Source organism: Enhydra lutris, unplaced genomic scaffold, assembly GCF_002288905.1.
Source record: "Enhydra lutris kenyoni isolate GAN:26980312 unplaced genomic scaffold, ASM228890v2 scaffoldscaffold67, whole genome shotgun sequence".
In the NCBI taxonomy this organism is placed as follows: Eukaryota; Metazoa; Chordata; class Mammalia; order Carnivora; family Mustelidae; genus Enhydra; species Enhydra lutris.
This window is the reverse complement of record NW_019154151.1, coordinates 7120306-7146025: the sequence shown is the minus strand read 5'-3', so window position 1 is coordinate 7146025 and position 25720 is coordinate 7120306.

Genomic DNA, 25720 nt, shown 5'->3' with positions numbered 1-25720 from the left:
AGAAAACACACATACAAACCATACTACTTAAGAGGAATAAAAATCATACCATATTCAAATAGTCTTAGACTCCATTACTTACTTTCATATAGAGCTTAATATTAAAAATGCATATGAAGGTTTTTCCTATCATATAAATTTTATTTCTAGATATATGAAGGTTTATATTTTACTCCTAAACTCTCAATTTTCTATTGCTCAAGGCAGTTGTTACAGAACTATACCCTATAATTGGGCACATCAAAATCGACTTAGATACATTCTCTCAGAATCTTGGTTACTACAGATAATCTTGCTAACCCTTGCTAATTGGTTAATGGATGACAAATTGTTAATGTGTTATATTTTTGTGGCAACATACTTCATTTTGCTAGACGTCTTTAGGATATCACCAGAACCATTATCTCTGAACCATAATTTCTACATCTGTAAAAGCATAAGAAGTAAAATTGATGCTCTTATCTCATAGAATTGCTAAAGACTAAGTAAAATTCTTATAAGACTTTGAAAATTATGAAGTTCTATACAAACATAAAGATCACTCATTCCCTCACTAACTCACTCACCTAACAATTATTTATTATGCACTTAAAATATTCCAGGTACCATTCTAGGACCTTAGGATAGATCAGTGAACAAAGCTCTCTGCCTTGTGCAGATTCTAGTCTTATAGTTGAAGACTCACAAACAATATATAGAACAAATAAATCATACAATCCATTAGAAACTTATAAGTGATATAGAAAAAAAGTAGAACAGTGTAAAGAGAACTGGGATTTTGGTGGGAAAGTTTACAATTTTAATTGCAGTGTACCTCATGGAGAAAGTAATGAGAAAAAAGACTTCAAGAACTTGAAGAAGTGAGCCAGGTGGATATTTGCAGAAAAAGTGTCCCAAACAGCAGAGCAAATAGGGTGAATACTTTAAGGATAATTAGTGTATGGCAATTAAAAAAAAGAAAGATACCAGTGTGATTAGAATAGAATAAGCAAGGAAGATAGAAGTAGACTGTATAGACAGTATTAAAGAAGAAATATGAGGGATTAAAAGTAAGGGAGAATTGATCATATAGGGCCTTGTAAGTCACTTTGATGATTTTGAATCTACTTGTAGTAAAATGGGTAGCCACTGAAAGTCCCTGAGCAGAGGAGTGATGAGACCTAACTACTCTTACAATCTCGCTGAAAGTACACTATAGAAAGCAAAGAAGGGCAGCAGCATAAATCAAGTTAGGAGGCTGATTCAGTAATCCAGATGAGAGATGATGGTGGTGATAGGGTGAAAGTAATTAAAAGCGGTCAGATTCTGGGTATAATTTTGAAGATAGTGCCAACAGGCCCTTCTGGTTAACTGGATGTGAGGTGTGAGAAAAAGGAAGAATAAAAGCTGGCTTTAAAGTTTTTGGCCTAAATGGAAGAATTGGGTTGTGATTTACTTAATGATGGAAGGTTGAAGATAGAGAAAATGAAAGTGTGAAGATCAGGAATTCAGTTTATCAGTTAGATACTCTGGTGAAAATGTTATTTAGGTAGTTGAATATACATATGAGTCGACTTTGGAAGAGATATGTGAGCTGGAGATAATAAATGCAGGCATTATTGGCATATGGATGTTATTTAAAATTGTAAGAGTAGAGGGCTCTGCAACATGAGCTCAGCTCTAGGGAATTCCAATACTAAGCAGTTTGGGAAAGGAATTTTTAAAAAAGCTGGCAAAAGAGACTAAAAAGTAATAAATGAGTAGCTAGAAGTTAAATCATGAGAATGTGGTATCTTGGAAGCCAAGTGAAGAAAAAGTATCAAGGAAGAGGGAGTGATTGACTTTATCAAATACTGCTGGTAGATGAAGTAAGATGAGAGGTGATCACTGAAGTTTCAACAAGCAGTTTTGGTAGAGTAGTGAGGGGTAAAGTCTGGATTGAAGTGTGTTTAAGAGAATTGAAAGGGAAGAATTCAGTTACAAATAAAGACATTTTTTTTTCAGCGAGTTTTGATGCTAAGGGGAGAAAAGAATCTGAACTATAACTGGCAATAAGTGTATGACTAAAAAAGGATTTTATGATATGTATTTTCAGGAAGGTTTTAAAAATAGTATGAAAGAATAATAAAAACATGTTGGCAGGAATTATACATTAAGGAGGAAAAATCTTCTACAGAAAATAGAGATGATTAATTCGTGGAGTCGGTAAGAGGGGGTGAAATCTAGTGCACAAGTGGAGAAAATTGGCTTTAGATAAAAGCCAATTCATCAATTGTGGATAATTCATCAATCATAACATTTGGGACAGCAGAATATAATAATTCGGGTGAAAGATTATGGCTTTTGAAACTTCAAGTCTTCTGGAAGGCTGTGTAAGAAATAGTTTGGAACACAGGGCCTTGCAACCCCTCTCAAATCTTACTATGAAAAAAAAAATTAGGCCAGCAAATCTGCTAACTAGTTGGATTACTTTGAATTTTTGTATTTAACTCAGGGAGCCTCAGTTTCATCCAGAAAATGAAGAGAAGTGTCCCTAAGGCACTTTTTATCTCTAGCAGTTTGTGATGCTATAGTGTGTACTTGTCTAGATTTCATAGCTGAAAAACACTCTATTCTCTCTGGTGCCTTCTTTCATAAGTTGACTTGGTATATGGCCTTGAGCAAGCCACAGTTAAACCAACCATAGTTACTTTTAGAAGGAGGCCTGCATTATGGACAGACACATACACACTTTCCTTCAGTCCTATCTTATGTGAAAAGAGATAAATAGAATAATAACTATCTTCCTCACAGTAATATGGGGTAGATATATAAGAAAGAATTTTAAGAGATTCATGGAATGTATTCAGAGATATTTTATAACACTTTTAAAAACTGGAAATTGTTAATTATATGAAAAGTTTGCAGACTATCTGGTCTTTTATTACTGCACACAGAAGTTTTTGACTTAATTCAGGATTGCTTCTTTCTTCTACTATTTCTTTGTCATTTTTATTTTCATCATGAAATTGGCCTACTTATATTCATGCTTGACTGTTGTCCTAGGAATTTATTCCAAACTTTGTTATTCTTCACAAGAAGTACTTCAGCTTTTCTTTGTTTACTCCTAGATTTCTAATTTTAGATGTGATTCCTGGAGACAACTAATTCTCAAATCTCTGGACAGAGTAGCTCTAAATGACTTTTATCATCTTTTTCATAATTTTTAACTCTCTAATAGAGGTTCTTAGGAGCATCCTCTTTTCTGTTGAAAACAAATTTATTTCTCATCCTAATTTAATTCTCATCAAATTTAATTCTCATCCGAAATTTATGGGAAAATTGTTAGAATGTAATCTTGTCTGTTTTCTTTTAGCCTTTCATTTGAACCCATGTTTGATATGTTGTCATAAAAGGCTATTACTTTTTGGAACTGGAATTGTTTTGCTTCATATATACTACTAAAGATAAGGGAAAAAGAAAGGAAATCTTAGTTAATTGCAGGCAGAGCAAAGGTAGATGCTGGATGTACTTGAAGGGCTTCTCATATCTACTGGTGGGTACTTCTCAAAGTAAATACTGCTGCCCTTGAGATTTCTCACCATTATTATTCTCTCATTATTATTCATTGTTCCCATTAAAATATGACCACTGTGTCTGTTGTCATTGTTATTGTCACGGCACTGTGATTCAGATCTTCTGAAATAACATAAAAATTTGAGCCAATCTAGTGGTCTGAGAAAATGAGGTAGGAGAATTGACACTGATTGAAAGGAATTTTACATGTATTAATTTTGGGAAGAAGTATAGTGTTGTATTTACTCCCTGATCTTTGGAAACCAGTAATAATTTGGCGAGTTTCTAACAGAAGAATTTTATGACTTAAAGCCAGAATAAAAAATAATACTGGAACTCTATTATCCTATAAGAAAAAAGAGTCATATCCATTTACTTACAGTCCTACTCATTCCTAAAATAATATAACAGGATGTTAGATAAATTACTAATTGAGTAGTTCTTTCATAAATTCAAATGTATTTATTGAATACTATTTACTGTTAAAATGAGTGAGGTAGATTTATGTAAACTAGCTTGAGAAAATATACATTTTTATTTTGGTGAAATTTTATTTCAATTTATGCAACACAAAATACTACAATCCTTTTTTTTTAATTTAATTTAATTTAATTTTTTTTCAGTGTTCCAAAATTCATTGTTTATTCACCACAATCCTTTTTTTTTTTTAAAAAAAAAGATGAGATGGGGTGTCTAGGTAGCTCAGTAAGTTAAGCACTTGCCTTCAGCTCAGGGTCCTGGGATCTAGCCCCACATTGGACTCCCTGCTCAGTGGTGGGGGGAGAGTCTGATTCTCCCTCTGCCTGTCACATGTTCTCTCTCTCTCTCTCTCAAATACATAAATAAAATCGTTAAAAAAAAAAAACTAAAACTAAAAATAAAAAAGGATGAGATGTGGGCCCCTAGCTGGCTCAGTTGGTTAAGTTACAGCCTTTGGCTCAGGTCATGATGCCTGAGTCCCAGGATCGAGTCTGGCATCAGGCTCCTGGCTTCACGGGGAGTCTGCTTCTCACTCTGACCTTCTCCCCTCTCACGCTCTCTTTCTCTCTCTCTCTCAATAAGTAAATAAAAAAACAATCTTAAAAAAGAAAGGATGAGATGTGTGTGTATGCATACAAATGTGTATTTATGTACATGAATATGAAAAGAGAATATAAAAATATACCATAAAATATTATATTTTATATAATATATGAATACATAATTGTATTTATATATTTACATAGATATAAATTTATATAAATACATACATAAATTTATTTGTATGTATAATATATATGTTTATCTATATATAATATCTAAAATACTTTCATATAGTATCTATAGTATATGGAATATACAATATATATTAAATGCACTATGTAAATATATATTATATAAATATATACAATACTGTGTACCTATTGTGTTGTACTATGGATATACTAAATATGAAATCTATTATACAAAATATATATAAGTGCTATATTATATACATATACACACATACACACATACATATTAGTAGTAGTATATAAGTACTACAAGGTACTTGATTGTTGAGAATGGCCTTCTCTTGGGAATGGTATTGAAGTTATGATAGGAGAACTTTTAATTTTAAAATATATTTCTAAGCAAGGACACTTGGATGTCTCAGTCAGGTAACCAGCTGCCTTCAGCTTGGGTCATGATCTTAGGATGTTGGGATCAAGCCCCATATGGGGCTCCTTGTTCAGCAGGGAGCCGGCTTCTCCCCTGCCTGCACTCCCTCTTCTTGTGCTTGCTCTCTCCCTCTCTCTCTCTCTGTGTCAAATAAATGAATAAAATTGTAAAAAAATACATTTCTAAGCAATAACTCTAAGAGAAAATGTATGAGACTGCAGTTTATTATTTTACCATTTTCTATATTTTGTACATTTTCTATGATATATACATGTGCTATCTTTGTAGTTAAAAAATGTTATACAGGGGCGCCTGGGTGGCTCAGTGGGTTAAAGCCTCTGCCTTCAGCTCAGATCATGATCCCAGGATCCTGGGATCGAGTCCCACGTCGGGCTCTCTGCTCAGCAGGGAGCCTGCTTCCTCCTCTCTCTCTGCCTGCCTCTCTGCCTACTTGTGATCTCTGTCAAATAAATAAATAAAATCTTTAAAAAAATGTTATACAAAACTGATGAATCGAATACTACATCGAAAACTATGTTGTATTATATGTTGGCTAACTGAACATACTAAAAACTGTAAGCTTCCCCCACTCCAAAACAAACAAGAAACAAAAAACTTCATGATTGCTCACATTATAGGAATCATATGTGATATAATATTTAAAAAATAAAGTTTTATTTATCTAAAAATAATAAGCTAAGCCAAATAAATTTATTGAGAAACTACTTTCATCTTAGGCACCCAGGTTGCAGTGGAAAAAGAAAAACACAAAAATGAATAGATATGGCACTGCCATGAAGAAATTTACTGTAAACCAACATTGACAGTGGGAGGGAGTGATTCCAAGCCTCAAAAGCAGGAATGGGAAGTTGGAAGCATCACTATTTTGAAGGACTTAGGGCAAGTATGGAGACAAAGACATCTTTGTTTGGGGAGAAGTACACAAACACTTTATACAATCAATTCTATATCAATAAAATATCAAAGCTGAGGATAATTATGGTAAATTATAAATGAACATTTTCTAAAGAAAACTAGAATATTTATAAATTAAGTATGCATTCTGCTTTGATATAAATCTGGATCTTAAACTGGTGGGCTTGGATAGAACTGCAGGGTCCAAGAGACTGAAATTGTATGCAAAATATTGTTTTAAATGGTGAGAAGGTAGCCAGTTTTCATCATATTCTCAGAGATCCCTAGAGCAATGTTTATCACCATGTAGACTACTGGCGATCTGCAACTGTATCCGTTATACTCACAGACTTTCTCCAACTGAATTAGAGTTTCTGGAGATGAGATTTGGGGTTATGCATTACCAATAAGCTGAAATATCACTGATTCAGGGGCACCTGGGTGGCTCAGTGGGTTAAGCCTCTGCCTTCAGCTCAGGTTATGGTCTTAGGGTCCTGGGATCGAGCCCCACATTGGGCTCTCTGCTCTGCTTTCCCCTCTCTCTCTGCCTGCCTCTCTGCCTGCTTGTCATCTCTTTCTCTCTCAAATAAATGAAATATCACTGATTCAGAAGAATTATGGATTCCACTTTTTCTAGGCCTTCCTTTGAAGGTTCTGTGGTTTTAAGTAGGCCTCAAACCAGGATTGGAAAGAAAATGACACAAAAATTAATCCCTGGTAAACACTATTTTAACATGGGCCAAATAGTTACGTAGAGTCTTTTGGCGCAAATTCTAACCCTATGTTACAATTAACCAAAGCAGATTGATAGAATGAGTAGGAAGCTGGCTCTTCTTGGGAATAAAACTATGGAAATCCTGAGAAATTTAACAAATATAGGGTACAAAAAGCATAGGAATTTTATATGTCATAAAGTTAGAAAGTGTGATGTATGACTAATTTCACCTTTTCAGTAGTTTAGGAATATTTACTACAGTAACTTGCTCCTTCCTATGTTCTACCCATCTGTGATGTTATTTTAACCTAAAATTTTGAGAAGTTACCAGCTCTGGACCAAGCCAAGTACTAGACTCTTGATGCATTTTCTCTTTTTGCCTCCCTTTTGCAATTAGAACCATTCCTGAAACATTTCACATGCAACAATGTTATATTAAGGACAGTTGTACTTCATTTGTGTTAATGATTCCCATATTAAGGGTCTCTGCTCTCAAAGCTGCTTGATTTTGTTGTTAGGATGGGGATGGAAGAGAGACAAGAAAGAGAGAAAACAACAACTTCGAGGTGCAGAAAATGATTCCATTTTCAAGTTATATCTTAGCAGTAAAATACATATCTTTGCATGATATATTTTGAATGCTATAAGGTTGACATATGATTCCCATGGATGAGGTAGGTCAGGATTTTGAAGTCTAACTCTTTGCTTCAAGTATAAGTTACTTTCAGTAGATGACATATTTAACCTTGTGTTGCAATGAATCTTGTAAGAAATACCTAAGTGGTCTGAGACTTAACTTGGCAATGCTCAAGTTCTTACAACAACATGTTTAACTCCTGGCAATGCTGAATCTTCCTTGTATTTGTTTGTTTGTTTATGTATTTATTTATTTTTATATGCCTAAGTATTTATCATGGTGTCATAGTGCTGAGGTGAGGAAAATGTTACACTTGGTCATACTAGAACCATAAGTATCTCTGATGAATTTATTATTTTTTTCATTGTCCTACAGTTGGCCAAGAGACGTGGATTCTTTTTTTTTAAGATTTTATTTATTTATTTGACAGAGAGAGAGATCACAAGTAGGCAGAGAGGCAGGCAGAGAGAGAGGAGGAAGCAGGCTCCCCACTGAGCAGAAAGCCTGATGCAGGGCTCAATCCCAGGACGCTGAGATCATGACCTGAGCCAAAGGCAGAGGCCTAACCCACTGAGCCACCCAAGTGCCCCTAAAGACGTGGATTCTGATCCAACTTGTTAAACAGTTGATGACTCCTTTGAGAGATTTTTCCACTCCATTTGCCTCCTTATTAAACAAGCTCCAATTTACATCTTTGCTACTTTACTTGGAATTGTAACTGTTTGGATCATGTTTTTTTCTATGTATTGTTCTTCCTATCTTAGATAATTTTCAAAAAACCAAAAATTTAGTATCAGGTGCTAGGAATGGGAGATGCATATACTCTTGCTGAAGATTATAGTGAAAAAGGAGGCTCCAATAGGTGCTAAAGTGCTTCTTAATCTAGTCTTGTGAGTCTATTTCATTTAAACTTTTCTTCCTTTTTGGATCCTTAAGCTGCTATGTTAAACAAAAACAATGCTGTCTACTTTGCATTTCGCAAGTGAGTTTAGGTATTATACATTCTTCTAAATCCGCTACTATCCTATTCGATGATATTTTAAGATATTTTAATTCTAAAGCTGGGAGAAATGAAGAAGTTTAGTATCACCAAAGGTAAAATGATGAGCCAGGATTTAGGGAGACAAACTAACAGTAGAAGTCATCTAGTATTAAAGATGAGTAGATTCACACTCCTGTATCCTACTTTCTCCCTCTACCCTCCCCATTCTGGTTAGTTACAAAATTAATATTATAATCTCAAAGCTGTTGAACTTGCATTTTATTCTATAACCATGATTAAAATGTGAGCATTATATGTAATAAATATTGTGTCTCATAAAAGATGAACATATTCCTTTATGTGTATATTTTCAAGTACTGTAGCATCCTCAAACATTACAGAAACAAATTTATAATTTTATAATGGCAATCACTAGACAAATAGGATTTGATGTACAGAAACTCACTTTACAGGCAACTTCTTAGTGTTATCACATTTGTGAAGAAAACATTCATCTAATTTGTTAAACACAATATCTGGATACCCAAAAACCCTGTATTTGTGTTTGGAATTTTCTCTAATATTTTGATTATATATTTTTAATGGGGAAGTCAGAACATGGGCTTTTTAAAAAGCCCTTGTAATTGAAAAATGCATTTTTTACCATATATATAGTGAGGAGAAATTCTGGAAAAGCATATGAACTCAAGCAAAATCAGTTCCTGATGGGAAAAATGGGTGCCTGAAGAGTCAAATACAGTGGGCTTAAAATTGGTTATTTGGGATACAAAATGTAGTGTCAGCTGAGTCATCACTTCTTTAAGCTGTAATGGAATCCTCCAATAATTTTCACTAATGTTGGAATGGACCTTTTAAACCACTAAATGTTTTGTCATTATTAACCCAACTTTTTACCACCATGAAACTGTAATTAAGTTAGTGGTGTATTCCCATTTTACAGAAAGAGGGAAAGAGAGAAAATACATGGCCATATAGAGTGGCTGAATAATTTGAAAGAGCATAAAAGGTCATTAATAGAATTGAAAAGACTAATGAACAATGTTAAAAGACCTCCATTTAGTGGTTCATTCAAACTCCCATGATATTCAGACACTTGGGAAGCTTTGTAAATCAGGTTTTTGGGATTGTATATGCTTTTCAGGGATATTATAGTGGACAGAGATTTAGGAACAGATCTTAAGCTTAGGTAGAAATGGGCTTACTTACATGCCACTACATCCCCTTGGAATAATGCCACATGGTAATAATACTGTCTCACTCTTGGATAGTATGGAACAGTTTACATCATGCTTTTATACCTATTATTTCATCCTCACAATGAAGAAAGTACTTTAATTCTCCTTAATATGGTCAAAAATCTCAAATAAAAAGTACTGCATATACAAACAATGGGGCACCTGACTGGTTCAATCAGGGGAACATACTATCCTTGATCTTGGGGTCCTGAGTTCAAGCCCCAGGTTGGCATAGAGCTAACTTAAAAAAAAACTGTATATACACACAAAATAATTTAGAAAAAAACAAAAAATCGTTGAATCATTATGTTGAAAACAATCTGTTAATTACTGGACTCAGATCAGTTTGTTTTGTTTTGTTTTTAGGTTTTATTTACTTAAGATAGAGCATGAGAGAGAGAGAGAGGGAGAAAGCATGAGCACAAGCAGGTGAGAGGAACAGAGGGAGAGGGAAAAGCAGGCTCTCCACTGAGTAGGGAGCCAGATGCGGGGCTTCATATCAGGACCCTGGGATCATGACCTGAGTTGAAGACAGTCGCTTAACCAATTGAGCCATCTAGGCACCCTCAAATCAATTTTTGATGCAACATGATTATAACAAATTAAACTGATTTGTAAGTATAGATATAACTTGAGAAACATTTCTCTCTATATAGGTTGCATAACTCTACATGTAGAATAGTCATAAGAGCTCAAATCTGGAGTGTACCAAATATTACTCAATACTAATATTTCCTTGTGGAGGGCTTATATCAAACTGTATAGATTTTGTTCGTTATGCTAGATACTCAGTCTATATTCTTTACAGGATACTAAATCTGTATACTAATTTAGCAAAATTAACCAAACCATAATTGCATCTTGAGACAGGTGGATTTTCCCAGTTATCCCTTCATAAAAGAACTGCAGGGTATTACAGGGTTTAGCAAATTCATAATGCATGACACATATCAAGTAAAGATATGTATGAAAAGGAGACCTTGGTAGAGGGCTGAAAGAGAAAATAAACAGCTAATTTGTTTCATTATTGTAATGGCAGGCAAGATCAGAACAACTCTTTCATTTTCTTTATTTTCTTATTTATTTATATTTTCTTATTTAATAGTTCAACTAGAAGGAAGATGCACCAGGTAGATTAATACTAACTGGCTGGCAGATATGAATAACTCTTTCTTTTCTTATGACATTAATTGGAACCAGGATATATCTTCAGGACCCAAGGACAGCACTTGGGGTTGGCAGATGTTTTGGTTAGGGATAAGGTGTCTCTGATATCCCCATGCTCTGGCAATAATGGGCCCACCTTCTTTTTGGTAGTAAATAATAGAATAATAACAAACACTTACATAGCTTGTACTAAAGGCCAGATACTATTTTAAGCACACTGTGTATATTTTCTCATTGAATGTTTACAAGTCATGGAGGCAGGTACCTTTATTTATTCACCTTTTAGGCATAAAGAAACTGTGGCATAGAAAATAACCTTAAGTAACCTTAAGGTTGACCCCATACCACAATGTGGATCTTCAGTGAGTTGTGCTGGACCATGTGGTAAACTCTTTTTTTCATAGACTAGAGCTAAGCTGATACCTAGGTACAAGCCAAAAATCCTCCTCTTTTGTCTTATCCACTTAAGGCCAATACCAGAGCCTTAGATATTAATACTAGAATGACAGGGACAGGCTGATTGAGAGCATGAGAACAGTAGGAAACATAAACTGATGAAAGGAATAACAGAAAAAGAAAGCTTGCCCCAATTCTTAGAAACATTTCAAGAAAGATCTTATTTTCAGGCTTAAATAAGGATACCACTTCTAGCCATCTCAGCCAAGCAAAATAAAAATAAAAGAGCAAGAGAAAGACACAGAAAGAGACAGAGACAGAGAGAACATCTCAGTGCCACAATATCTGCTTCCATGTACTTCAGGCTTCTCAGGACATCTTCCCTTCAAATTATTAACATAGTTTCGATGTTTCTGACTTAATTAAGTGGAGGAAAGGGTCAAAATAAACAGCAAAGGACAGATCAAAAAGAAAAAGAGAAATGACTTTTCCAGACTAGTAGACCCAAAGACATTGGAAAAGAAAAAAATGTCAAGGCCAAGTAGCCATAGCTGGGTGTGTTTGCAGATGCATACTCATGGCTGATGGTATATCCTCATGGTACTGTCATTTATGACTACTTAAAATTCCAGAACCTAGTGAACATCAGAAAGAGATCCCATGATCATGAATGACAGGGATTTTATTCAGACAAGATCTTCCAGACATGGAAAATTCAAGACCACAGCCACGTGATGACTTGCCCTAGGTAATGTCAGTAAGTTTGGCAATACTGTGGCCCAACAGCAGCATCCCAGTCTGTAATTGTCTGCAACTATTGTTAACATCACATACAATTCGCCCTTTTCATATCTACCTACCCACACACTCATTTTTTGATATAAAATTTTCCATTTAATTCACAAGTCAGTTATTAAATCCCTACTGCATGCCTACTATTCTGGTAAGTGTTAGGTTCAGAGATTTCACTCAATAACATGAACGTGTTGGGAAATGGTGTGGTAGTTCTTGGTTCCTGGCCTGAACTGATCAGAAAGGTTGTCTATATTGAAAACCAAAACCAAAACCAAAACCAAAACTGCAATTCCAGTTCAAGATCATATTGGTAAACTTCCAAGGTTTACTGAACTTAAGCTTTTATTATTCCAGGTTCATTTTATTCAAGTTGATTGTGATTGCTGGAAGCAACTTGCTCTACTCCAAACAGAATGTCTCTGGGCATTAAGGCGGTATTTTCACAAAGCATTATCAAATTCCAAAGGGATCCTGTGGACCAATGCTGCAGTGATTCCATTAGTATCTTCTTTGTGCACAGCCCCAGGGTGTTTTATACTTTTATAAGATACATGGAGAGTTGCAACGTAGAACACATGCCATGGCTTGGAGAATGAAATGACTTAAAGGGCTTTTTTGAAGTATCTCCCTCCAGTGACCTGAAAAACCCTGGTCTGTTTATATTTGGATCTTGGTATAAAAATTTTAGATCTGGTTTGACCTATGGGTATTATTTGTGACTTTGGCTTCTCCTGGGGTGAGGATGGAGGTGACACTGTGATAAAACAATAAAAAAACTAAAAAACAAAACAAAACAAAACTAAACTAAAACAAACAATAGCAGTCCACTTAAATACTGTATTAGTCATCTAAAGGTAGGTAATTACTGCCTTTCAAAATTACACTAGTGAGTCATAAGTACTGGTGATTACCTAATAATTTGTCTTCAACAAAACTATGAAAAATAAATGTACACACATATACACATCCACTGTATTTTTAAAGGAACACATAGACTTGAGATAGTTATTTCCAGTCTGTTGAAAAGTGACTCAGTGGTTAACAATGAAAATTGTCAGTGTATTACTCCTGTCTTATTTACGGTAAAAATATCACTTTAATCATTTTCAAGAAAATGTGACCTTTTTTGTACTTCCAGTCATTTAATGTGACTGAGAAATATAGTTTGTACTAAATTTTGCATAATGAACAAGGCAACTTCATAGAAAATTAAGCATTATGATCTCAAATCCCCCTTAATCCATAATTCCTTCAGAAATATCTATTATATTAACATACATGACAAAAAACTTTAGGGTTAGTGGTTTTTTTTTTTTAATTTATTTGACAGAGAGAGAGAGAGACCACAAGTAGGTAGAGAGGCAGGCAGAGAGAGGGGGGGAAGCAGGCTCCCTGCTGAGCAGAGAGCTGATGCAGGGCTTCATCCCAGGACTCTGGGATCATGACCTGAGCCAAAGGTAGAGGTTTAACCCACTGAGTTACCCAGGCACCCCGGACTTAGTGTTTTTGATGAAAAGATATGTCTCATTTTTCTAATGAGGATTTGCTGATTATGACTAACCAAAAAGAGGCAAGGGCATTTCATATAGATGACAGCTCTAACACATACATGGGTAAATATGGTCCTGGTCATTAAGGAGTACCTTATAATAACAGAGTTAATAGGAGTCAAGGTTAATGGGTAATCAGAAATTCTACTCTTATTAAGTAGTTTGAAGTTCATTGTTATATCAGGTATTCTTTGGTTTCTCATTTTAGGAATGTGGTCAAGCAGAGTCCAAACTAGTCACATGCCAAATATCCAGGACTCAAATATCAGTGTGCCACTAATCATCATTTAAAAACGAAAATTAAAACAATTATGTCCAGTGACAAAGCAGCAAGACATATTTAGGGAATGTTCATTTTGTTTCTCAAAGACATTGGCCATCATTAAAATAAGTAAGATAAAAAATAATACCTTAATGTTAGAAGTTGAAGTTAGGGATAAATGGGAGTAGAACAAAGTCAGATTATCTATAGCCAAGTGCAGAGTCAAAATATCTTAATATCTTTTTATTATTATTCTAGATGTTTAGATATTTTGTCCCTCTATACTTGATTACTAATAATCCAATTTTTCTCTACTTCCATTCATGCCTAACTTTAACAAACAAACAAAAACAAAAAACAGACTCTTAAATACAGAGAAGAAACATGTGGTTGCCAGAGGGAAAGTAGGCAGGGAATGGGTAAAATAAATAAAGAGGATTAAGGGGTAAAAACTTCCAGTTATGGAAAAAATAAGTCACCGAGATGAAGGGTACAGCATAGGGAGCATAGGGAATATGGTCAATAATACTATAATAACATTGTTTGATGACAGATGGTGACTAAACTTATAATGGTGAGGATTGAGTAAAGTATAGAATTATTGACTCTATGTTGTATATCTGACATTAATATAACATTGTATGTTAATTATACTTCAGTAAAAAATCAATACACTTAACATTAAAAAATTACTTCCTGGGCTACACATTAGAATCATCAGATTCTATACCAAGTTAATTAAATGAAGATTTTTTTGAAAGTTAAGGGGGCATTATACTTAAGACCAGGCATTAGTTTTTTTTAAATTACTTATTATTGAAATATGATGGTGATGGTTTTGATTGCAGACCATAATGTTTATGCATGCGAAATGGCAAAGGAAGAAGGAAGAAGGGATATTTCATGTGTGTAAGAGACAGGGGAGGGATGTTGAATGAATCCAAGGGTACCCTATCAGGTTCATCTTCATGTGAATTGGAGACAGAAGGCTTTTATTTGTTACATTGGGGCTTTACCTCAAAATGCTACTCCATGCAAAAGGACTATTAAATTCTTGAACAGATGTTTCAAATTGCTGTGTATTAGAAAGTCCTCTTCAGTCAGAGCTCTGTAGGATTCTTTCCTGAAAAAAAAAAAAAAAAAAAAAAAACCTTGTACTATTATAAAAATAGCAAATAATCACCACCAGAACATGTGAACATCTAGTTTTCTCAAAGTCCAGAAACACATCTATTTTAAAGTCACTGATCACTAATTTTTTAATGATTTAAGAAATAATTGTTATAAAAATAAAGGGAAAAAAAGACATGCTCTGCAAAAAGTAAAAGCAAACCCATTTTTAAGAAGGTATCTAAATTTAATAGAAAACATACTTCTGAAAAATGACAGTCCCTGGCATTCATTCTCCCTTGCTCTGCAACTTTAGGTGAATTACTTAAACTACTCTCTGAAAGAAAGGGAGAGAAAAGACATTTTGGGTCAGGTCATAAATGTTCAAACAATATTTTATAGAAATTATTTATAACTCTTTTCTCTGGGGACAGAACTAAAACATGCATTATTGGCTAGACATTTTCTGTCCCTTCTTTGTTCTATATATTTATTTTTTGAGGAACGTGATTTGGCCATCAGTCAGTGTCTTTTTGAGCTATGTGTCTATACAGCTCAAAAGTAGTCTATCAGTTCCAAAGCTGTGACTTCATGTACACCATATTCTTGTTAGTTAAGTCCTGAGATTCTGCTCACTGTGTCAGGGTTCATATGCATGCATTGTATCAGTTTGACCAAAGGAGAGGAGAAGGATGGTCTCTGAGGATAAAATTTGACAATAAATAATTTTTCCAGTAAGTAAACAGTCAGCAGCTATGGTTCCAATCCACTGAAATATGTTCTTTATGTCCCTCCACTAAACATTTATCAGATGTAAATGAGATAATGCCTGTGAATTGTCTAGATCAATACCTAGCATATAGTAGGTAACATGTGTTAGACCCTCTGTGGTACCTGGGTGGGCCCCTGATAAGCATCCAACTCTTGATTTCATGATCTCAGGGTCCTGGGATCCAGCCCCCTACTGGGTTCATGTTCAGTGGGGGTTCTTCTTGAGGAGTCTCTCTCTCCCTCTGCCTCTCCCCCTGACAAATAAATAAATCTTTAAAAAGTTTTAGGGTCTTAGACCCTATTCATTGTATTTGAGAACAAAACCTATCCCTACTTCTAACTGCCAGTGCAATTTTGGGGGAAATTACTTATTTTAGCTTATTTTTTTTAACCTGTAAAATAAGCATATACTAATTATTATTTACAACATTTTTATAAAATTAGACTAAAAAAAATTTTGGCTTAAGTTCAGAGTATAATACCTAACTCATAGTAGGAATATAATGAATTCTAACAGTCAACATCATCAACTTATTTTTTTCAAATTAGTGAAACTAAAATTTGAAGAATTGTATTCTTTTGGGATTTATGCCAATGACTTATGATCACAGATTATGTAATTTTTTCAAATGATTTATACACAACTAATAATCATTTTCATAAAATATATACACCTATAGTATTTTTGGATTAAGGTTCCAGCTGTTATTTTCAGTGTGATGCTTTTTTGCAGTTCTGCCTCTTTCATGGGCATTCCTCCTGATATCTTAGCCAGAAAGCAGTAGAAATGGAAAAATCATTTGAGCATGAAACAATTAGAAAAGGGGTGCCTGGGTGGCTCCGTCAGTTAAGCATCTGCCTTTGGCTCAGGTCATGATCCCAGGGTCTTGAGATCAAGCACCGTGTTGGGTTTTCTGCTTCAGCAGTGAGTCTGCTTCTCCTTTTGCTTCTGTGCTCCCTCTCCCTCTGTGCTCTCTTTCTCCCTCCCTTAAATAAAATCTTAAAAAAGAAATAGTCACCATACAATATCTTCTTTTGAACAATTAATTTTATATGTGTGCATTTGTGTGTCCTTAAAACCTTCTTTTGTCTGGAATGTTTACAGTTGATTTATTTCTGCTCACTTTAGGGGAACAGCCCATCATATCTTTCTGACTTCAATATATGAGTCTATGTCCAACCCAGAGGAGATATGTAACCATGAGTATTATTTTAACACTAAAATTGACTAAGCTCTAGGTTAATTATAGCGTTAATCTTATCTGCCTTTTCAGTTTCAGGAGGAGGTGTAGTATAGTGAGTGGTAGGCTTTAATGTCAGATTGCCCCAGTGAAGAATTTCAGATCTTTATTTGCTACCTGGATGGTCAAAGGCAAGTAATTTAACCTCCAATTGCCACTGTTGCCACAAATGTAAAATGGTTGTGACAATAGTAGTTACTACATAGAACTGTTGTGAGGATTAAATGAATGGTTACATGTGTAGGGTTTAATTTATGGCAAGTACTTAATACATTTCAGTAATGATGACCATGACAATAATCAAACAATTGAAATGGTTTAAGAGAAGTAAAGGTTTTCTTTGGCACACTGAGTTTTTCTAATTCTATAGAGGCAATCAAGGCTTCTTTTCTCTAAATCTTTTTGGTTTGGTATTTGACACTTTTATTTTAGGACAATACTCTGTCTTTCATTTTCCCTAAAATGATTGCCTTTTTCATTCAGGGCTCTATTTCCTTGACAATCAGTGCATTCCAGACTAGTACTACCTGTGTGATAGAGCATTGTGACAAATTTCAGTACTTTGTTGTCAATGCGAATTGCTGTCTGGTTCATGAGAATATGACCTTTGTTGGCTTTTCTCCTTTCCTACCACTCATGAGAATATATAAAATATGACAGAGGCTCTCTTACCACAAAGTTAACTTTTTAAAAAATGTAATTAGCACATTTGAAAATCTCATTGAGCTAGTCCTTTCATACAGAAACTACTTGTGTGGCAGAAGTAAGGCAACACATCTAGTTCAGAGAAAAAGCTGTGGGCCTTCCTCCTTACTCCCGCAGGCAACTTTCACTGTAATGCACTTACTACAGGTCCTTAGCAAAGTCTAGAAACTTTCGTAGTCTTTGGAGTCAGATGCATCTGGGTTTGAATGTTTACTCTGTCACTTAGCTGGATGACCTTATGGTAGTTGTAGTGTAGGTTTAACCTCCTTAAACTTGAGTTTCCTTATCTTTACACAGGGAAGTAATGGGATAATCTATGTAATATATTTAGAACATCTGCTACATAATAAGTACTCAGTAAATGGTTGTTATTATTTTTATTATAATCTTCATGTGCTTGACTTTCTGGATTGTTGTCTCTATTTCAGACACTATTTAACAAAGAATACTTAGAGATCCATTGCTTTTCTCTATTTAATGACATTTAATTACTTTTTCTTTTTTTCCCTCTGACATGGCCAGTGAGATGCCCTACCCCCATTCTGTGGTGTTTCCTCATTGTGTAGTTTAGTTACAAAAAATGGGGAAAAGTCTTCCACAGTTCCTGGCATGTACATATACCAGCGTTGCAAAATAATATCTTATTTATTGTTATAACTACTATTATCAGTATTATTATTTTATGAACAAAATTATATTAAGTCATTATGTAGAAGATCTAGAATGTTAGTTATTTTAGGGTAATAGCACATCCATTGTTTCCTTTATCTGTCCTTCAACAAAGACCACATCTATTGCTCAATGTAGGGGCCCAAAGCTTTATTGTGATTCTGTGAGGTCAAAGTAAAGTATGTTCTGCAATATTGGTCCAAAGAGACTTAGAACAGATTTTTTTTAATACCTTTAGCTCACCGACTTTCATGCTGAAAATGTAGGCAGCTGAACATCAGCTGAATAAACTGAACAGCCTACTATTAGTCTCTCAGGAGTTTGAAGAAGTGCTCCTTCTTGAAGTGTTCCTTACCACTTGAACGTCTTTCCAATCTAAATAAAAAGGACATACTAATCATGAATAAATGACATAAGTATTTATCAGCAAGACCATTAATATGATGTTACAGATACAAGTTAGCTATGCTTTTTGCATTGATTAATTTTTCTTTGGATTTTTTAATTAATAAATTACAGCAGTGAATTGAATTAATTATCTGTATGGCTCATATGTACCCATGTTTGGACTCTTCCACCAGGAGCCATCTTGCTTGCAACATCTTCACTGCCTTGAAAGAATCTTCCAAAATGGCAAATATCTTTTAAAGACTGTTGTAAGTACCTCCCAAAAGGCCTAGGGCCTTTACCCTTAACTTAAACAGTAGCAAGCTATATCTGAAGGATCCTGCCTCTTCTGCTGGCTATGAACACTCACCTGAAAAACCCTGCCTAACTCCACACAACAGGAAGTATAAAATAGGACAGAAAGGAAATTGCCACAGTTCTAGTTTCAGAATCTATCCTGGGCTTCTGCTCTTGTCAATTCTCCGGACTATGCATCTTAATTTGTCACACTATAACTGACTTGCTGCTTTTAATATCTTATTTTTGCAGACATCTACTATCACTCGCATGGTAAAGAAGGTCCTACACCAAAGAAAATGGTCCATGCCTTAGGATATCACAAAATGTCATTGTGTCATTTATAAACCAAATGAAATCAGCCATACGAAAGGTTTTACAAGCAGAGGCAAAAATCTACCCTTATTAAAAGTTGATATGTGGATTTTCCTTTTCACTTGAGGCAAAAATCTACCCTTATTAAAAGTTGATATGTGGATTTTCCTTTTCACTTGAAGTTTATACATGGCTCTCTCCATCTCCTATCTAGTAATTATTCAAAGGCAGGATGAATTCGTATTGTATCTCGAAAAAAAATTTTTATATTTAGGCCTGAATACACTTCTATTACCCTGAGTGGATCTCCAAAGTCCTAACAATTGGGAAGACTGAGGTCTATAAGACTGATCCTGAGAAACTCAGATATAGGTCTCTACCCCTGCATCTTTTAAGCCTACCATAATAACTGGAGTGCCAAAAGAATGCTTGGAGAGCTCCACCTTTCCCATAGACTATAAATATAGGGCAATAAGGAGAAAGAAATAGTAAAGAATGCAAAAGTCATTAGACACTAAAAGACCAATGTGTGAGGATCATAATTCAGCTTCATAGTCATTTGTTGGCTTGTGCTATTTTTCTTAACTCATCTGTCCTTCCATATTCTAAAACTTACATGCTTACACCTATTATTAAACTCTTGTGCCTCAGATAACATCCTTGGACTCAACCTGTTGTCTGAATAGACCTGTGTATTTAATCTAAATCTTTGGGCTTTCTGCTCAGTTGGGTTCCCTGGGCAATAAGATCTATACCACTGTTGTTCACACAATTTCAAGTTTTCACCAGAAATAGAAATATTTGCAGCCATCAGAAAGAATGAATACCCAGTTTTTGTATCAACATAGATGGGACTGGAGGAGATTATCCTGAGTGAAAGAAGTCAAGCAGAGAAAGTCAATTATCATATGGTTTCACTTACTTGTGGAGCATAAGGAATAACATGGAGGTCATTAGGAGAAGGAAAGGATAAGTGAATTGGGGTAAATCGGAGGGTGAGATGAAGCATGATAAACTGTGGACTCTGAGAAACAAACTGAGGGTTTTGAAGGGGAGGGGGCCGGGCAGATGAGTGAACCTGGTGGTGGGTATTAAGGAGGATATGTGTTGCATGGAGCACTGGGTGTGGTGCATAAATGATGAGTCTTGGAACACTGAAAAAATAAAATAAATTATAAATAATAAATAAAATACTGAAGCTGGGGAAAAAAGAAATATTAATATTTGTTATCTATTTACCAAAAATATTATATAAAAATGACATGATAATGTACCTTGCATTTGTTAATGACTTAAGGAATAAGGCTAACATTATTTCTAGTATCAGTTAATAATCAGTTAAAAATTTCTGATTTCAGTATGGAAAGTATGTTCCTGACAGTTTTTCTTTTTTTTTTTTCTTTTAGCCAGAGACCTTTGTTAAGTGTATGAAATGCAAATGTGGTGACTTGATTTTAAATTTAAATTTAATGGTGTAAATAACAATTTCCAAGGACACAAAACAATTATGGTAGATTTTAAAATTCAATACATTTTCTCAACATTTATGCAACTATCATTCCTGTTGTAGGAACCATGCTTTATTTATCTTTCTGTCTCCCATAGCACACAAAAGATACTCAATAGATTTTTAAAAACTAGTCCAAACAATGGAACCAAAAGAATCATATTTTCACTTGGAAGATTTATTGTGGGATATTTCATAAGATATTTAAATGCATATAGGTGAAGATAATGTTCATCAAAGTGAATAACAGGCTTTGAAAATGTAGTTGCCATTCTATTTTCAAGCAAGGATGCTTTCTTTCTAATAGAAAAACGATTCTAAAATTATAATGGAAGTCAATAAGCAAATATAATTCCATATATACATTGTAACATTATTTATAATAGCCAGGATATGGATGCAATCTAAATGTTCATCCACAGATGAATGGATAAAGAAGATGAAGTACATATATAATGGAATATTACTCAGCCATAAAACAGAATGAAATATTGTCATTTGCAACAACACGGTGGAGCTACTGAGTATTATGTTAAGTGAAGTAAGTCAGTCAGAGAAAGACACATACCATATGATTTCACTTATATGTGGAATTTAAGAAACAAAACAAAGAAAAGAAGAGAAAAAAAAGAGAGGGAGAGGGGCGCCTGGGTAGCATAGTTGGTTAAGCATCTGACTCTTGGTTTGGGTGAGCTACGGTCATGAGGTCATGATTTCAGGGTGGTGAGATTGAGCCCCACACCAGGCTCAAAGCTCAGAATGGAGTCTGCTTGGGATTCTCTCTCCCTCTCCCTCTTACCACCCCCCCCTTGCACATACCCCCCTAAAATAAGTAAATGAATCTTTTAAAAAAGAGAGGGAGGTAAGTGAACCAAGAAACAGACTCTTAAATATACAGAACAAACTTATGTTTACCAGAAGATAGGTGGCCGGAGAGATGGGTGAAATAAGTGATGAAGATTAAAAAAAAAAAGAAGAAGAAATAGGTGATGGTGATTAAAGAGTATATTTGTGATGAGTACCAGGTGTTGTACAGAAGTGTGCAATCATTATATTGTACACCATAAATGAATACTGCATTGCATGTTAACAAACTGGAATTTAAATTAAAAACTAATTTTTTGGATATTTCATGCTTGATTTTATTTGAAACTCTCTTCAATTGCCTAAAAGTATAACTCACAAGTACTAAGTGCCTTATTCAAATGCATAAAACAACTTTTAGATTCAGATCTAGGAAGTTACATTTTTGGTCCAAGGTGTGTTGTACTTTTACTTCATTGGGTAAGAAAAAATCTAGACAGTGTACTCATCTCCCTTTCATATAAAAATAAGGCTTCATCTTAATTAGCATTTTCATTTCTTCCCTTATTCAGAAATAGATTTTATGGTCCTCACAACAGTCAGATAGGCTAAGAGTTTATATTATGGAAACAATCCTGCTGTTTCATTAGCTTAAAATATCAAGGTTTATTTCTGACATTTCAAGGTTACTAGAGTCTCTACATAGCATTGCCAGTCACTGTGGAAGAGCAAAAGAGATAAACTGCACACTGGCTTCTAAAATTTCCATTTGAAAATGACACAAGTTACTTTTGCTCATATGTCAATGACTGAAAAAATTCATATAGTCACATATAATTTTAAGGAGACAAGGTAGTACAATTCTACCATTTGTCCACAGAGAAACCCATAAATTGTTGATGAAAAACACTAATGGCTAAGAAAATTCTCCATTAGGATGATTTATCAAGTAATTTCCATTAAGTGATTTTAGTTTTCATTCCTACATCCTCCCACTCCCATAGGGCAATCAGCCATCTGCTTAGCAAGTGATAACACGAAGTCCTCAATTTTAAAAATTAGGAGCTTAATTAGATTGCTAACCCACTGGGTAGGGATTGTTTCAAACTGCTTCAGAATCTATACAGTACTTCAAAAATAGTTTCCAGTGCTATTGTTATTCACCAAATTCTTAATTTTATATCCTAGGTATGTAGTTGATGGTCTATGTACCTCAATTCTTATTTGAGGGCTCCTAGGTGAACTCTTTGTATCTACAGGAAAATGCTCCAGAGATTGGTTATCTTGAGTAAAATAGACAAACCTCAAATATCTCTCACTACTGGGTGTATGTATACATGTATTTAACACCATTTTATGGAACATATTTCTTGATAGAATTTTGTCAGCTTTGAATTCCTCTGAGCAGCAAACTCTCCTCAAAAGAACTAACAAGTATTTATTAGAATAACTCCTTGTTATAAATAAGTTCAATCACCAATTTAAAACTGTAATAAACCTTGACACCACCAAATATAAGCTGCAAACACTCCTTTATTATATAATCCCAGTCCAAGAAAAATTACCAGGACAATGAGAATTATCATGTGACCATATTTTTACACTTCAATTTCTGAATGAGATGATCAACATCTTACATTATTAAACTTTTAGACATAGATGAAGGATCTTCCTTTCTAATTTCTCCAGCAATTGTATTTCTCTAAAATCATAAGGAAAAGATTTAGTTCAAAAATTTTAAATATGGTATTTGGTTGCTGGCCTCTCTGTAATGAAGATGGCAAAGAAGTAGGAGTTTGAAACTTTACTGGTTCTTTATTAGTAAAATTCTACAAATTTCTTTGCATATCTGAGCCTTCTGTATGTTTCCCTGTACTTGGTCAAATGCAAGCTTTGTTGAATTTATATTTTTCCCATGAACATCTCTGCTTAAACAGCCATTGTCAAAAATTATTAAAAACTTTTCTAATGCATCAGCTTAAAGGAGAGGCACTAGTTTTTCCAGTATTGTGGCTAGATTCCCATCACTGCTTCTCTGATCTTGAGATACAGGTATGATGAACAGGGTGAGCATATGAATGCTGGTCTGTTTTCTAATTTCTATTGTATTAGAAGGAAGAATAATCCTTCAGAGACCATTTAGCTAAAGAAAAGCTTAACTGAGATCATCCAAGCACCACAAAGCTGCCATCCTCTTTGCATAAAGGGTCAGCATTATTAGCCCCTGTTAATGGAAAACTTAATGTGAGCTATAGTAACTGTTTCCTGAAGGTGTTACCACGGATACAGATATCAACATATCTTCCAGAAGTTATACAGTGAAAGAAAAACGGAAAGAATATAGTTTCCATCACTGAATCTTGCAAAGAAGAAAAATATAAAGATCTCCTGACCACATCATCATATGTGTTTCAAAGTTTGTGTAACATTTTCTTTTTTTTTTTTTTAAATCTTTTTTTTTTTTTAATATTTTGTTTATTTATTTGACAAAGAGAGAGAGATCACAAGTAGGCAGAGAGGCAAGCAGAGAGAGAGGAAGAAGCAGGCTCTCTGTGGAGCAGAAAGCCCGATGCGGGGCTTGATCCCAGGACCCTGAGATCATGACCTGAGCCGAAGGCAGAGGCTTTAACCCACTGAGCCACCCAGGTGCCCCTGTGTAACATTTTCTATTATTATTTATTGAGTGATTGATCAATGTCTATTGTACTAAACACTTTTCAGACATGATCTCACTTAATCTTCATAGCAATCCTTTCAAATATATACCATTATTATTTTAACTGTTTTGGATAAAGAAATTGAAATTCAGGGAAACGAATTACTTATCCAAGATTATGCTGCCAGTAAGTGGCCTAAGTGGGAAATAACGCTGATCTGTTTCATCTCAAAGTTGTACTCTACACCCTTCTAATATATAGCTGACGATTTATAATATGGAGTAAAGCGTAAGCTCTGGTTGGAAGTAAGAACTCTAATAGAACAGTGCCTGACACATAGTATGTATTTAAAAACTATTTATCAAATTAATTAATGGTGAGGTTCATTTTTCTAAGTATGCTAGGTAGAATTTTAAGATGGCCCCAAGATTGCCCCTCCCTCAACATGTACACACCCTGTAGAGTCCCTGAGACTAAGAATATTATGGGTCTTAATTCAATGATTAGGTTATGCTATATGCCATATTTGACCCTGAGATAGGGAATTACCTGAGTAAGTGTGGCCTATTCATATGAATCCTTTAAAAGCAGAGAACTTTCTCTGGTTAGTTGTAGAAAAGGATGTTAGAGATGTAAAGTATAGGAAGAATTTGACATGTTGTTGCTAGCTTGAATATGGAGGGGGGCATATTATGAAGAATGTGTGTGGCCTTTAGTAGCTGAGAATAGACCTCAGCCTATAGCTGGTAAGGAAATAGGAACCTTGGATCTATAATCACAAAGAATTGAATTCTGCAAACAACAAAGAAGAGAATTTTTTCACAGAATCTCCAGATAAGAATTCAGCTCAGTCATCACCTAAATTTCAGTCTTATGGGACTCTGAGCAGAGAATCCAGGCAGTTGATGGTTGATTTCCGACCTACAGAATGATAAGCTAATAAATCAGTGTTGTTTTGCACAGTTAAATATATGGTAATTTGTTACACAGCAATAAAAAATACAGTTATATATTAAATCAACTATACTGGGGCGCCTGGGTGGCTCAGTTGGTTAAGCGACTGCCTTCAGCTCAGGTCATGATCCTGGAGTCACGGGATTGAGTCCCGCATCAGGCTCCCAGCTCCACGGGGAGTCTGCTTCTCCCTCTGACCTTCTCCTCGTTCATGCTCAATCTCTCTCTCTCAAATAAATAAATAAATAAAATATTAAATAAATAAATAAATAAATCAACTATACTAATGTAGTTCTTATTTTAGTATGAGTTTTGTTTTTTTAGGATTGTCAGTTGGCTTTTTTATGAAATGGTTGAACCAGTACTTTAAAATTTCATGCAGAGGGAGTATCACAGTCTATAGAGATTTCATTGCCAATATTTATTTACACATTTTTGAAAATAGTCCAGTAC